We start from the raw sequence: 14,397 nt of genomic DNA on the forward strand, positions 1-14,397 counted from the left end.
TCTGTGGTCACAAAAAGTACCGTATTTTTCAGGCTATAAGATGCCGCGGAGTATAAGATGCACCAAGATTTTGAAGAAGTAAATTTCGAAAAAGGTTTGGCCCTCCTCAGCCCCCAGGAGCACTATGCAGCCCCCCTCCCCAAAACCCTCTGCGCATCCATTATTGCAAAAACGGGATGCGCGGGGCAGGGTTTCGGGACGCCACAAAATGCTGTATTCAGTGTATAAGACGCACCCAGATTTTCACCTTTTTGGTGGGAAAAAGGTGCATCTTATACTCCAAAAAAGATGGTATTTAAAGGGGGTGCTGGTGACGAAAGCTTGAGAGCCACTGACTTAATCTCTCCCATGACTTAGCACGAGGAAACAGAGGCCACCTCTCTGTTCAGGTATGCGTTTTGTGGGCAACCCAGAGCTGTTAAGAGCATGAGTGTATTGGTTGTGCCAAGTCAACCCATGTGTGGTTCACTCAATAAACACATTACTTATGCAAATGTAATTGATGGATCTCATCAAAAACAACCTTAATTTGACCCCGTCAGATCTCCTTACTGCACACTCCCAATCACACCTACAAGATTTAAAAGCTACCCTTTGATAAATACAGTATGTTGGTGACTGTTCTGGCCGAGGCTTCCCAAGAGTCTGAAGCAAACTCCTCGTCCCGACAATTTATTAATTGACTATGAATTCTGCTCATTCACATCCAGCAAAGTCTTTCGAGGGAGGATTTACAGTCACAGACCTTCTCTGGCTTGGAGATCTGCAAAACTTGGCCAGGAGTCTCATAGAGTCCCGAACCAATTAAGCGAACGAATGGTCTCCTGCAAACTCCACTCCCCCTTCGCTCCTCTTTTATTCCCTCTGGAAGGGGCCATTCATCGTCCACCTGTGGCCTTACTCCCAAGTCGACCCCTGTTCTTTAGCTCTTCCCTTCGTCTGGCAATTCTGTATATGCGCACACTGTGATCAGGCTCCAGCTGTTCTTCTGCCTCACTGATGTCTGACTCTGAAGGCAGCTGATAACTGTCAGACAGCCCTGGCCCCCTCTCTGCCTCTGATACAGAGCCCTCGTCAGAGCCTTCCCCAGACTCCAGGACTGGCCCAGGTTCCTCCCCAATCTTCTCATTGTCCGAATCTGCTGCCAGTTCCGCTGGCTACTGGCTGGCCACAACAGTGCCTAGCACTTTTTCCAAGAAATAGTGGTACTTGTGAATTCTGCATTAGAAGTTCACTGGCAAACCTCAGGAAGAATAGAATAGAAGAGTTTGAAGGGACCTTAGAGGACTTCTAGTCCAACCCCCTGCTTAGGCAGGAAGCCCTATACCATTTCAGACAAATGATTGTCCAATCACTTTTTAAACACAGTGTTGAAGCAATCACAACTTCTGGAAGCCAGTTGTTCCCCTGATTAAATGTTCTAACTGTCAACAATTTTTTTTAAGTTCTCTCTTCTCCTTCTTGGCTAGAGAGGCAGACATATTCCTGGCTTGATTATTGGGGTCAATCACTTTGGGGCATTTTGTTGTCATAGAGATCTTTGTTCTACCGGTCACTCTTCCTTTCTGACTTTTCGTCTTGGAGAGCCAAGTAGGCAAAAGAAGGACTTGTGACTTGGTGCTCCTAAATCAACTAGAAGAAACGCATGTTTAATTTAATTTAATTAAAACTTGTAACGTTTCATCTTGTATTAGTACAGCCCAAGAACTTATAAATTGAACCAGTTGAACGTGTTCTCGGCAACAATTCCAAAAAGGCATATGAGCTTTTTGGAAACCACGTGTTTTTATGAAATCCTTGAAGGAAGGGTGGGATCATTCTAATTGAGAAACATTTTTTTTTAAATGTTGCCAACTAACCAGATGTTGGAAAACAACCCAAACCAGTTCCCAAACATCAGTGGAAGAGGAAAAGCCTTCAAAAGACATTTATAAAACCTGCGGACAATTGGATTCAACTTCCTACCTTGTTTCCCTGAAAATAAGAGGGTCTTATTTTCTTTTCACCCAAAATAAGCACTTGGCCTTATTTTTGGGGAGATCTTATTATTTTTGAGGTGCAGGAGGCACCGACCGTGGTCACCTCATGGCTGATGCTGTGTGGCAATATTTTCAGGGAGGGCTTATTTTAGTGCATGTACTCAAAAGCCCACTTGGGCTTATTATCCAGGGAGGTCTTATTTTCGGGGAAACAGAGTAGGAAATCTGAGATGTTTCAATGGCTTTGCACATCTATTACAATTTCACTCTATGTTCAGGTCCCTTAAATTGGCCCATCTATAAATAAATGGATTTAGACGGCAATGTATATGTATATGTATGTATGCACCTGTCAGGTTTCCAAAAGATGCACCAATTGATTCATGAGTCTCGAGCCAAGTTTCAAAAGAAAACTAGTCATTTATTAGGGGTACTTTTTCCCCTGAAAATAAGACCTCCCCGGATAATAAGCCCAATTAGGGCTTTTGAGCACAGACCAAAACAGGACCACTACAAAAGAGACACAGCAGTCAGTCACCAAAAGCCCAACTAAGGGAGGGATCTCCTAGTGGTCTCCAGATCGGATGCTCCTCCGAGGTCCCTTCCATCCCTATGATTCTATGTTGTATTTGACAATTGTTTGGTGCTGCCCCCTACAGGGCTGGATGCGTCAATGCAGCTGCATTTATCCGTGAATTACATTCCTCTTAAAGAGTTTTTACTCTTCCTGGAGTGCAATTTTTTGCAGCTACAATCCTAACTGTACCTACCTCAAAGGGCACCTTGGGTGAATTAAAGGCTTCTGAAAAAGAAATATTTAATCCAAGATGCAGTGAATCTCTCCTGCGATGAACGGAAGCAAACTTTTTATAGTTTGCAAAGATGCACAGACGGGAGAAAGCTATTGCACAACTGAAAGTTCCTAAGGAGGGGGGAAGTCATAAAATAGAGAAAGGAAGAGGACAGCTTGAGACTTGCTTAATAAATGTGCTTTGCCCACCCGCCCAAAAGATTGAACACATTCCTGGGAAAACTTGTAAATAAAGTTGCCTGAATGGATAAAAGACAAAGGGTCGGAAAGAAGCCCAGTAAATAAGATTTTCTTGCTAAAGAAATGGACTTACCAGCTTCAGCGCAGAGAGAAGAATCTCCTCTTTTTTTAGCAAAATATGTTTAGCGTCCTTATATGTCTTTCCTGGGAGCCTAAGGGGGGGATATGAAACACCTTTTGTTACTTAATGAGCTGGCAACCATTAACACTCCTGTGTAACTTGACAACTATTGCAATTATTTTTGTCTGGACTCAAAATGAAGAGCTGATTTGCTAACTTCTCCATCACCCCAGGAAAAATTGATGGGCCAAAAAAAAAGGCAAACGATTAAATAGAATGGGGAGGGGGAAAAAGAAACTTCTTTAGCCGTAGAAATGGAAGAAGTGTATTGTTACGCCTGTAATTTCTGGAGCGTTTTCAGAAGATGCCTCATTAAGTTTTATTAACGTAGACAATAAGGCGAGGATGAAACAAATGAATAAAGGAAATGAGATTAAACTGCAAAAGTCCAAATTATAGATGCTTGCCAGAACTTGTTTTGTGCTCCAGAGGGGAAAAAAAGGACGTGCAGAAAATGTGATTTAATTAGATAATGGTTGATCATTTTAAATGCTGATGTTTTTAAAACCCTTCTCACATTTTTGATCCTTCATCGTTTTAATGCAAAATACAGAATGGAGGAAGGGAAATATTTGAACTTCGGAAGATACGGAAGGGGATTTTTGAACAAGTAATCCAGAAGTTAATTTTAACAGTGTCTGCTATTATAAAGAGATTGTGTTTAAACAAGAAAGAGGGTGCCCTATTCAAGTAGGACTAGATAAGGGGTTACTAACTTTTCGGACCTCAGGGATCACCAAATTCATAATTTTAAATCCCACGGACCACTAATATGAATTTTGTTTTAAAAAAATAAATAGTATTTAGTGCAATATAAAAAATGTAAATAGTTTTTCTGTGGACCACCAAAACTTTCTCATGGACCGCTGGTTGGTGACTGCTGGATTAAATGACCTCCAAGGTCCCTTCCAACTCTGTTATTTTGTTAAGTATTATCCGCCATAAGATAGATCTGAAAGTGAATTTTTAAAAAATGAGACATTACAAATATGGCATGGAAAAATATGTAATACTGGACATGCAAAACAAAAGTTTTCTTTTTAAAATTTTCTTTACTACACCCTTGCCTTTCTATTTTTCTCTTTTTTTACGCTTTCTATTTTTCTTTTAGCTTGTATTATCTTTTTGAACAATCTTTTCTTCTAAGCGGCTTTTTAAACAGAAGAAAGCTCTTTTTAAAAAAAAAAGAAACAGGGAAGCGAGAGTTAATTCTCCATCCCACTCAGAATTATGAAAATATTGGAGTTTCCTGGAATTCGGTGACGCTCATTAGCTGAGGAAGCTACTAAACCTGACTTTCACGCTGACAGGTTCTGTTATTATTGGAGGAGCCAAAGGAAGTTCTCCGAAGCAAATTTGAAAGGGTGTGGGAGATGAAACATACACCGTCCAAATATTCCCAGGGAAAGAACGTGCAAAGAAGGTTGCAATGTCCATTTCCGATCCCTATAATTTTCGGGAAAAGAAAAATCCTTTCGGGGTTCTGTGAGAATTATTTTCACAACTCCAAGTGAGATTGATAAGGAATCCTCATCTTTTTATTTCTGTATTTTTCCTAAGCAGCTCGGAGCCCTTTTAGTGGCTAAGACGCTGAGCTTGTCGATCAGAAAGGTCGGCAGTTCGGCGGTTCGAATCCCCAGCGCTGCATAACGGAGTGAGCTCCAGTGACTTGTCCCAGCTTCTGCCAACCTAGCAGTTCATAAAAATGCAAGTAGAAAAATAGGAACCACCTTTGGTGGGAAGGGAACAGAGTTCCATGTGCCTCTGGCATTTAGTCATGCTGGCCGTATGACCACAGAGACATCTTCGGACAGTGCTGGCTCTTCGGCTTTGAAACGGAGATGAGCACCGCCCCCTAGAGTCGGGAATGACTAGCACTTATGCGCGAGGGGAACCTTTACCTGTTTATATGTAAATCACAGCCAGAAATAGATACAAAAATAAACCCACTGCTCACATTTTTCAAAAGTTTGTAACGAGCTAAGCAAATTTCCACCCCCAACTTAGTAGACCATTGTGTTGAAAATTTAAGGTTTGGCACCTACAAGAAATGCCTTGATACCCAAAGTGATAGAAGAAGAAGAAGAAGAAGAAGAAGAAGAAGAAGAAGAAGAAGAAGAAGAAGAAGAAGAAGAAGAAGAAGAAGAAGAAGAAGAAGAAGAAGAAGAAGAAGAGGAGGAAGAAGAGGAGGAGGACGAGGAGGAGAAGGAAGAAGAAGAAGAAGAAGAAGAAGAAGAAGAAGAAGAAGAAGAGGAGGAGGAGGAGGAGGAGGAGGAGGAGGAGGAGGAGGAGGAGGAGGAGGAGGAGGAGGAGGAGGAGGAGAGGAAGGAGGAGGAGGAGGAGGAGGAGGAGAATGCCTGGAAGAAAAAAGGAAATATGGAAGCCTCTGTATTTGACATCTCCTGCTCTGCTCCCCTCCACCTTCTTACCATAAATGGTTCATCAGGTTGGAGTGGAGATGGTGTGTCTCTCAAAAGATTGTGTCTGGAAGATATTCCTGGGCATACACCCCAGCTGGATTGCAGATTTCGCATGACATTGAAAGGAAATTGCTCACAAGCCAGGCATCTTTCCACATTCAAATGTCAACAAGTCACCTGTCTATCACGAACTCTTTTTATCTTTTGACTCAGCTGGCTTATCTGTCACCATTGTCATTTGCAAAGAATGAGGCGACCTCATTGTTGTCAGCTACTGTTGTCTTTCACTATAACTCCCCAATCTTAGGAAAGCGTTGTTCAATTCCATCTTGATTTGAGGAATAGAAAGAGACTTGCGTAGACTATCTTTCATCCTAGACCAAATTAAATCCAAAAAACACACAAGGATTCTTCTTCTTTCCTTCCTTCCTTCTTTCCTTCCTTCCTTCTTTCCTTCCTTCCTTCTTTCCTTCCTTCCTTCCTTCCTTCCTTCCTTCCTTCCTGCCTGCCTGCCTGCCTGCCTGCCTGCCTGCCTTCCTTCCTTCTTTCCTTCCTTCCTTCCTTCCTTCCTTCCTTCCTTCCTTCCTTCCTTCCTTCCTTCCTTCCTTCCTTCCTGCCTGCCTGCCTGCCTGCCTGCCTGCCTTCCTTCCTTCCTTCCTTCCTTCCTGCCTGCCTGCCTGCCTGCCTGCCTGCCTGCCTGCCTTCCTTCCTTCCTTCCTTCCTTCTTTCCTTCCTTCCTTCCTTCCTTCCTTCCTGCCTGCCTGCCTTCCTTCCTTCCTTCTTTCCTTCCTTCCTTCCTTCTTTCCTTCCTTCCTTCCTTCCTTCCTGCCTGCCTTCCTTCCTGCCTGCCTGCCTTCCTTCCTTCCTTCCTTCCTGCCTGCCTGCCTGCCTGCCTTCCTTCCTTCTTTCCTTCCTTCCTTCCTTCCTTCCTGCCTGCCTGCCTTCCTTCCTTCTTTCCTTCCTTCTTTCCTTCCTTCCTTCCTTCCTTCCTTCTTTCCTTCCTTCCTTCCTTCCTTCCTTCTTTCCTTCCTTCCTTCTTTCCTTCCTTCCTTCTTTCCTTCCTTCCTTCCTTCCTGCCTGCCTGCCTGCCTGCCTGCCTGCCTGCCTTCCTTCCTTCCTTCCTTCCTTCCTTCCTTCCTTCCTTCCTTCCTTCCTTCCTTCCTTCTCTATCACTGGAGGCTTTTAAGAACCGACTGGACAGCCATCTGTCTGAAATGGTCTAGGGCCCTCTGCTCGAACAGGGGGGTTGGACTAGATGGCCTCCAAGGTCCCTTCCAGCTCTATTCTAGTCTAATGAAATGGTTTGAATGAGCAACAAAATGTCTCAGGTTCACAAATCGTAGTCCACTTGCTACGATTCAACCTGTAGACTCCTTTGGCCTCTACATGACTGACATGCCTCTAGGAACAATTTCCTACATTGGATTGATTTAGTTGTTCGTCTCTTGAATTAGCCAAATTCATTTTTAGACCTGAACTTGTTGTTTTTTTAAATTAAACCGGAGGAATTTGGGGGAAAACCGAAGAACTGTTAGGAATAACTTGATGCCATAAAGGGAGTAAGACCGATCCACCACCCTAGACGGGGAATACGACGTTTGCTTCATCGTTCTGACTTTACATTGTGACTTCATAGGATTTGTGATTCATTTTAAATCCAGTTGCAGATGAAGCAACGTTTGTGTGTAAAATCTCGGTAAAACCAAGCAAACTGCTGTCCTGCTCCGATGCCAAATTATTACCAGATTAAAGAATTTTTTTTTAATGAGTCAAAGGGATTCATATGTTATGGGCAGGCCAAGGGGCAGGATTTAGGTGAAATTAATGTTAATGAGAAATGAGTTAAAAATAAATTATAGGCATCCTATCCATTCATTGCTGTTAATAGGGTTGAGAGGTAATTTCCCCGATCCTTCAAAGTTGTGTGTAAGATCTTACACAAAGTTGTGTGTAAGATCTCGAGACGACTTTCCTGTCCAATCGGATGGCGCTAAATGTGATGCTTTGCCTAAAATTAGGTCAGCTCATTCGCTTCTAATAACGTAATAATTATAACAATTTATTGACCAAACCACCACAAAGTGTGTTCACACACAAACTGTGATACAAGCCACGGCTCACGGAATGCACTATTCCAAATTCAAACAAAGCATGTTATGTCAAGAGGGCCACCCTATCAGCTTAATTCAAATTATGGAGGGCCACCAGAGAGATCGTGTTCAACCCCACTGAGATGGCATCTTGGTGGGCACCATAGGAAGTGTTGGGCTACATGGGCCTTCAATGATAGGCTGGACTTCAGTTGGTCTTCAACCTGAATATTCTGATCGAGGCTTCCCGGGAGCATGAAGCAAACTCCTTGTCCCTACAAAACCTCCTTTTATTAATTTGCCGTGAATTCTGCTCATTCACATCTAGCAAAGTCTTTCCAGGGAGGATTTACACTCACTGACCTTATCTGGCTTGGAGAGCTGCCAGGCTGATAGCTGCAAAACTTGGCACGGAGTCTTGGAGAGTCACGAACCAATTAAGGGAACTAATGGTCTCCTGCAAACTCCACTCCCCAGTCGCTCCTCTTTGATTCCTCTGGGAGGAGCCATTCATCCCAGGTTGACCCCTGTTTTTTAATGCTCCCTTCCTCTGGCAACTCTGCACATGCACACACTGGGAACAGGCTCCAGCTGTTCTTCTGCCTTACTGATGTCTGACATCGAAGGAAGCTGGTAACTGCATATGGCTCTGGCCCCCTCTCTGCCTCCAACACAGAGCCCTCATCCGAGACTTCCTCAGATCCCAGGACTGGCCCATGCTCCTCCCCAAACTCCTCACTGTCTGGAATATGCCTTCCAGCTCTGCTGGCCACTGGTGGGGCCACAACACAGAAGTTGTCTCCAGAAGTTGTGGGTACTCCATCGCTGGAGGAGACGGAGAAGAGACTGAACAGCCATTTGTCTGGAATGGTCTGCTTGAGGAAGGAGTTGGACTAGAAGACCTCCAAAGTCCCTTCCAACTATTATTCCGTATTTCCTTCCGGTGTTCGGTCCACCGACTTTGGTGTGGGACGAAGGCTTTGATGCACCTTCCCACCAGCTGTGAAATTAAGTCCAGTCATAAACGCACTCATGTGAAAGGCAGTTGAGGGTGTCAGCTAGCATCATGCTGACTTTACAGCAAGATGGCTTTGATACACTAATGGCTTCAAAGGAGGAAGAAGAAACAAACAATTAAAGCAATTAGGATGTTGCCTTCTTAACTTATCAAGATTTTTAATTAATTGAGATTAGAAAACCTAGCACGCTAGAGCTGCCTCGTGAACAGAGAAGTATAAAAGGAGAAGACACCGAGGAGAACCTCAACAGCTTCACTTAGGCTTGAGAACCTTCCGATATCTTACAAGTAAGTTTCTGTAAGGAGCCTTCTTTACCAAGGCTTCACCTGTCCTCTTACGCTCTTCTTTGCTTAGAGAACTGCTTCAATTCTCAACTGTCCTTCTTTGAAATGTCTCCTCTTGGGTCTGTTGGAGGAACATCTCGAGATGAACAAACCAGAGTGGTCCACCTTGAGAAATTGGGTTGCCTTCTGGAGATGGAAAGCATGAATTTCTACCAGGATAGTGGGTTGGGGTCCTTCTAAATCATCTGATAGTGGCTGAGGGATTTGGGGAGTTGGAATCCAACATTTCAGTTTTGGGGGATGACAAAAGTAGGATGTTGTGGCCCACCAGTGCAGATTCGGACAGTGAGGAGGTTGGGGAGGAACATGGGCCAGTCATGGGGTCTGGGGAAGGCTCGCATGAGGGATCAGTGTCAGAGGCAGAGAGGGGGCCAGGGCCGTATGCCAGTTATCAGCTGCCTTCGGAGTCAGACATCAGTGGGTCAGAAGAACAGCTGGAGCCTGTTCCCAGTGTGCGCATGCGCAGAGTTGCCAGACAAAGGGAGCATCTAAAAAACAGGGGGAGACTTGGGAGGAAGGCCACAGGTGGATGATGAATGGCCCCTCCCAGAGGGAATAAAAGAGGAGCGAAAGGGGAGTGGAGTTTGCAGGAGACCATTCGTTCGCTTAATTGGTTCGTGACTCTCCGAGACTCCTGGCCAAGTTTTGCTGCTATCGGCCTGGCAGCTCTCCAAGCCAGAGAAGGTCTGTGACTGTAGATCCTCCCTTGAAAGACTTTGCTGGATGCGAAGGAGCAGAATTCACAATCAATGAATAAAAGGGTTGTTGTTTTTTGTCGGGGCCAGGAGTTTGCTTCAGGCTCTTGGGAAGCCTCGGTCAGAACATAAGAATGTTACCGTAGAGGAACGAATGAGGACATGCTTCTTTCCTTCCGAGATCCTTTCTCAAGTCAACAAGGGTTCTTCTGAGCTGAAGTGTGACCTCCTCTCCTTGTTTTGTGTCTCGTTTCAGATCTTAAGCAAGATGTCCTGCTACCCAAACCAGTCCTGTTATGATCCATGCCGTCCCAAGCGATTCTCCTCCGGCAGCAGCCTCAGCGGCTCCAAGCACAGGACTCGCTGGAGCAGTGGGAGCTGCCTCGGCAGTTACGGACGCGGTGCCCGTTACTACCCCTCTTGCGGTTACGGTTATGGCGGTTATCAAAGCCCAGCCTGCTACCAGCCCTTAGGTTACAACTGGGGTTGTGGTTACGGTTACGGCAACAAGTACTGCCCACCTGTGTGCTACGGGGGCTACGGTTCCGGAGGTTACGACTACGGGTGTAGATACGGTGGTCTCCTCGGCCGTCGCCAATCCATCTGCTACGATCCCTGTTATGGCCCTAAGTATCAATACGGGTCCAGGCGTGGCAGCTACTGTTGGCCCTGCTAAGCTCTGAAGCATCCATGAAGATGCTGAGTGACACGAGAAGCTCTCCAGCGGCGGCTTGCCAAGAGGCCAAGTCCTCAGAACCTCCTGAAGGAACACACGAGGGCTTGGTCCTTCTTGAAAGCCACCTCATCGTCTGCTTTTTATTATTTTTTCTAATGACGTTCTTCTCCAGATCTTTGTCCTTCAAGGATTTGCTGAACCACCTTTAAGGGTGTGTGTGAAAATGTTTTCGTCTCTCCCACCTGGTTCCCCGCAACCCGTCTTCGATGCCTATTTGTTATTTCTGCTCCTGGATGAATCGAGACGGGGCATAAAATAAAGCTTGCTTTGCATGACACTTTCGGTCTTCTTCTCGTTTTATGATGTGGTCCAGGTTTACGCTCCAGACTGCAAGGAGCAGAATGACAGAGTTTTGCAGGGACCTTGGAGGTCTTCTAGTCCAACCCCCTGCTCAAGCAGGAGACTCTACACCATTTCAAACAAATGTTTGTCCAATGTCTTCTTGAAATGGCCCAGTGATGAAGAAGGAAGAGAGGGAGGGAGGGAGGGAGGGAGGGAGGGAGGGAGGGAGGGAGGAAATAGCAGAATAACAGAGGGAAGGGACTTTGGAGGTCTTCTAGTCCAACCCCCTGCTCAAGCAGGAGACCCTAGACCGTTTCAGGCAAATATTTGTCCAATGTCTTCTTGAAATGGACCAGTGATGGAGAAGGAAGAGAGGGAGGGAAGGAAGGAAGGAAAACAGAGCTGGAAGGGACTTTGGAGGTCTTCTAGTCCAACCCCCTGCTCAAGCAGGAGACTCTACACCATTTCAAACAAATGTTTGTCCAATGTCTTCTTGAAATGGACCAGTGATGGAGAAGGAAGAGAGGGAGGGAAGGAAGGAGGGAGGGAGGAAGGAAATAGCAGAATAACAGAGTCAGAAGGGACTTTGGAGGTCTTCTAGTCCAACCCCCTGCTCAAGCAGGAGACCCTAAACCAGTGGATCCCAATGTGGGGCCCAAGTCCCATAAGGGGGCAATTTGAATTTTAATGGGAGCAATTTGAACCTTGTTTAAACAAAAGTTAATGGCCTTCTAGGCTTCCTCCATGTAAGTAGAGTTCATTTTTTGAGTAAAGTAAGACTTATATGTCAGGAGGGGACATCAGGATTTTAGAGATGCTTAGGTAGGACATGTCCAAACAAAAGGGTGGGAACCCCTGCCCTAGACCGTTTCAAACAAATGTTTGTCCAATGTCTTCTTGAAATGGCCAGTGATGGAGTTCTCCACTCCTCTACTCACAGTAGAATTCCCTATGCCACTAGGGTTGAAATTTTGGGTATGATCTAAGCACAGTAGGCAAAATTGTCTGCTACAATGTCCTACCTGTCTACGACTTCTTCAGCTTCAACCGCAATAACACACAGGCAAACAATCGATACAAACTCAAGGTAAACTGCTCCAAACTCGATTGCAGAAAATACGACTTCCGCCACAGAGTGGTCAACGCCTGGAATGCTCTTCCTGACTCCGTTGTTACATCCTCAAACCCCCCACAGCTTCAACCTTCAACTGTCTACCATGGACCTCACCCCATTCTTAAGAGGTCCATAATGGGGGTGTGCATAAGCTCACCAGCATGCCTAATGTCCCTGTCCTACTGTCCCCCATTTATTTCTTCCATTTATATTCATGTTTATATTAATGCCTGCTATCCTGTACATGTTTGACAAACTAATAAATCCAATCTACTCTACTCTAATTTAATCTAATCTAATCTGGAACATCTTGCCACCAGAAGTTGTGAGTACCCCATCACTAGGGGTTTTAAAGAAGAGACTGGAGAGTGTCCTGTCTGAAATAGTCTAGGGTTTCCTGCTTGAGCAGGGGGTTGGACTAGAAGACCTCCAAGGTCCCTTCCGGTTCTATTCTGATTGATTGACCGGTTGAAGATGGTGGAAACACAGAGAAAGAGAGAGTGAGTGAGAGAGAGAGAGAGAGAAAGAGAGAGAGAGAGAGAGAGAGAGAGAGAGAGAGAGAGATTTAGACCCTCTGTTGGGCTTTGAATTTGTATTCTGATTGGTTGTCAGACTCCCATGGGGCCATGCAGGGGCAACTCTGTAGGCTGTCCTGAGTCCCAAGCTTGGTTGACTCTTGCTGGGTGATGATATAATGAAAAGGGCTTTGGGATTCCTATTATGGCTCTGCCCAGGGCCGGATTTAGATGAAAAGAGGCCCTAGGCTATTCCACTTATGGGGCCCTTTCACCTCCCATTTTTAAGTTTGTAAATTACATGAGAGATAATAAAATACATCATTACTGTGACATATATCAATATATTAAATGAAACATGTTGTAATTGGTACTAACCTTCATAAAAAATGTGGCATGGATAATAAATAAAACTAAAAGGCCCCTCTTGATCTTGAGGCCCTAGGCTGAAGCCTAGTTAGCCTATAGGAAAATCCGGCCCTGGCTCTGCCTGAAGGAGGTAGATCTTTGTTATGTAGAATAGACAGCCTCAGGCCTTTTAATGACCCATTGACAAAGGTGGGGGCGGTGTGAGCTTCTGCCTCCCTTTTAGGGAAAATATTCTGCCCTTTTTAATATTTCCTCGTTTTTCTAGGAGAGGAGTGGGTGCTAATGTCCTACAAACTCTTGCAAAGAAACCTCACTCTGCACATGCTCAGGAGGTGCCCATTTCTTTTTTGTGACTCATGAATTGCACACTTAATCCTGACCTCCGGTGTGTTTTTTTTTACTCTGAGAAGAAAACTGAAGTGCAAGAAGGGAAGAGGGGAAAAAACAGGCAGAATTGTTAACATTCTTCTCCTTATCGTGCTCTGAAGTGCAAACTCACAGTGGAGTTCAAACTCTTTCCATCCAAAGATAAAGTTTCCCCTCGCACACATGTCTTAGTCAATCCCGACTCTAGGGGGCGGTGCTCATCTCCCTTTCAAAGCCCGCGCTGTCCGAAGACGTCTCCGTGGTCATGTGGCCGGAATGACTAAATGCTGAAGGCGCACAGAACGCTGTTCCCTTCCCACCAAAGGTGGTTCCTATTTTTCTACTTGCATTTTTAACGTGCTTTCGAACTGCTACGTTGGCAGAAGCTGGGACAAGTCACGGGAGCTCACTCCGTTACGCGGCGCTGGGGATTCAAACCGCCAAAATGCCGATCTTTTCTGATCGACAAGCTCAGCGTCTTAGCCCCTGAGCCACCAAACAAAATCTGGAAATGTCTGTTCAAATGCTCTTAGTAATACCCATTTATTCCTGTATATATATATATATTTACACCTCTCCATCTAAATCATCATCTAAGGAGCACATCTGGGACATTATAGTGAAGTATCAGCCTGACCTCTGGTGGATTTTCTTCGTATTTCCAGATTTATTTCTGATTATTTTAAGGGTGTGTGTCACTAGATGCGCAATACTTGGCTAAAACCACTAGAGGGCAGCAGCAGACAACGAGCTACTTTTAATCTGAAGTTCCTAGTCCTTAGGATAGCTAAGGCTTTGGAGGAAATGCTTGCCCTGAGCATTTAAGATACAGACCAAAAAAAATTGGATACATATTTTTTTGCTGGAGTTATGCTTCTGAGGGTCTACACTTTTAAGCATAAGGGAGGCAGAAGCTCTCACCGCCCCCACCTTTGTCAATGGGTCATTAAAAGGCCTGAGGCTGTCTATTCTACATAACAAAGATCTACCTCTTTCAGGCAGAGCCAGGGCCGGATTTTCCTATAGGCTAACTAGGCTTCAGCCTAGGGCCTCAAGATCAAGAGGGGCCTTTTAGTTTTATTTATTACCCGTGCCACATTTTTTATGAAGGTTAGTACCAATTACAACATGTTTCACTTAATATATTGATATATGTCACAGTAATGATGCATTTTATTATCTCTCGTGTAATTTACAAACTTAAAAATGGGAGGTGAAAGGGCCCCATAAGTGGAATAGCCTAGGGCCTCTTTTCATCTAAATCCAGCCCTGGGCAGAGCCATAATAGGAATCCCA

The 14,397-nt window shown here is 44.9% G+C and overlaps 1 long non-coding RNA gene across 1 annotated transcript; it reads left to right on the top strand.

Annotated features, from left to right (window-relative positions):
* Window positions 1-8,911: 8,911 nt before the first annotated feature.
* LOC309400016 lies at window positions 8,912-10,732 on the top strand. The gene is made up of 2 exons (XR_014176594.1): window positions 8,912-8,967; window positions 9,976-10,732. It is a non-coding gene; the product is annotated as an uncharacterized lncRNA (long non-coding RNA).
* Window positions 10,733-14,397: the final 3,665 nt, after the last annotated feature.

Source organism: Natrix helvetica, assembly GCF_964273705.1.
Source record: "Natrix helvetica genome assembly, chromosome: 16".
Lineage (NCBI taxonomy): Eukaryota > Metazoa > Chordata > Lepidosauria > Squamata > Natricidae > Natrix > Natrix helvetica.